Here is a 2,117-nt window from a genome sequence, read left to right on the forward strand (position 1 = left end):
TTTATAATTACCCAAGGCATTGTAATGGGACATGTGATTTCTTCTATAGAGGTTGATAAAGCAAAGGTGGACATCATTGCAAACTTACCTTACGTTACAAATTTTAAGGAAATGCGTTCTTTTTTTGGACATGCAGGGTTTTATAATAGGTTTATCAAGGATTTTTCTAAAATTGTTTTGCCATTGACAAATTTATTACAAAAGAAAATTCAATTTGAGTTTAGGAAAGAATATAATGAAATGTTTGATAAACTCAAAGATTTGTTGACAAGCGCACCTATCATTCGACCACCTCAATGGAATTTACCATTTGAGGTTATGTGTGATGCAAGCAATTATGTCGTGAGAGCAATTCTAGGACAACGAGTTGACAATAAAAGTCATGTCATCTATTATGCTTCCAGGATTTTTAATAATGCTCAATGTAACTATTCCACTATAAAAAATGAGTTTTTATCAATTGTTTTTGTTGCGCGGAAGCGTGTGAAAGAGTAAAATTATTGTACTAAAAAATCACACTAAGTTCAATTCCCAGGAAAGAGAGGTGAATCACGAGGATCACTTAAGTACCAAGTCTTTCCTAGCCAGAATATCCCTCTATCGTAATTTAATAGCACAATAAATCACTACAATCACACTCACAAAATATGAACATTAAATAGTAAAGAACACCAGAATTTTAACGAGGTTCGGCAAATCTTGCCTACGTCCTCGGGCACTACCAAATATATTTCACTCCAAAATACAAGTGAAACTTTACAAATAGGGAGAGAGAACAATGCCTTAAGTAGAGAATGGCAAATGTGGGATGATGAGAATGAGCAATGGTTGGCCTATTTATAGTTGAGGTTCAAGGGCCACCTTGCAAAGTCCCTATTCACTTAGGGACCAAAAATTGCTATTATCCCATGCCCAACACTAAATAAATATTTGGTGCCCATAACTTTGACCTTTCTAAGGTATGGGTAGGTATGGGAAAGGTATGGGCAAGGTATGGGGTATATTCTAATAATCTTCACCTTGAAGATTTGATTAGGATAATCTTATCTTCACACAATTCTTTCTGCCTTTGACAACAATACTTGATAGTGTCTTCTTTAACTGTTAAACTTGCAGGATATTGATCAAGTTCAAACAATGTTCGAACTTGGTTGCTGTTACCACCTTGGTCATCATATCTGCGGGATTATCTGCAGTCTTGATCTTTTGAAGACAAATTTTCCCCTCTTCAATAATTTCCCGCACAAAATGGAATCGTACGTCGATATGCTTTGTACGTGCATGATAGACTTGATTCTTTGCTAAATGAATAACACTTTGACTATCACAATACACGTTAATATGCTCCTGAACCAACCCCAAGGTTTTAGCCATACCTTGTAACCAAATAGCCTCCTTTACAGCCTTTGTTACAGCCATGTACTCGGCTTCTGTGGTTGACAACGCAACTGTAGACTGTAATGTAGACTTCCAACTTATTGGTCCTCCAGCAAGTGTAAACACATAACTGGTGGTTGATCTTCGCTTGTCCAAATCACCGGCATAATTAGAATCAACGTACCCAATAGCACCTTTACTAAGTGTATTATCCTGCTTGAACAGTAATCCAACATCCACGATCTTCTGAATATACCGTAGAATCTGTTTCACAGCTTGCCAATGTCCTTTTTCCAGGATTATGCATATACCTGCTCACTATACTAACTGCCTGTGAAATGTCGGGTCTTGTACACACCATTAGAATACGGAACTTGCAACATGTATTCTCGTTTCGTATTCGTCGAAGGAGATAGTTGTGCAGAAAGCTTAAAATGAGAAGCCAACGGGGTACTTACAGGTTTTGTCAGCTCGTTCATGCCAAACTAACTGTAGTACCTTTTTCAAATCTCGCTTCGAGACAAGCTAACTCTATCATGAGCTCTATCTCTCCATATTTCCATGCTGAGAATCTTTTTAGCTTCTCCTAGATCTTTCATCTCAAACTCGAGATTGAGTTGAGTCTTCAATCTTTCAATTTCAACTTTGCTCTTAGATGCTATTAGCATATCATCAACATATAAGAGCAAGTATATGAAAGTTCCTTCTTGTAGCTTCTGCAAATACACGCAATGATCAAA

This window comes from Gossypium arboreum, chromosome 7, assembly GCF_025698485.1.
Source record: "Gossypium arboreum isolate Shixiya-1 chromosome 7, ASM2569848v2, whole genome shotgun sequence".
Taxonomy (NCBI): domain Eukaryota; kingdom Viridiplantae; phylum Streptophyta; class Magnoliopsida; order Malvales; family Malvaceae; genus Gossypium; species Gossypium arboreum.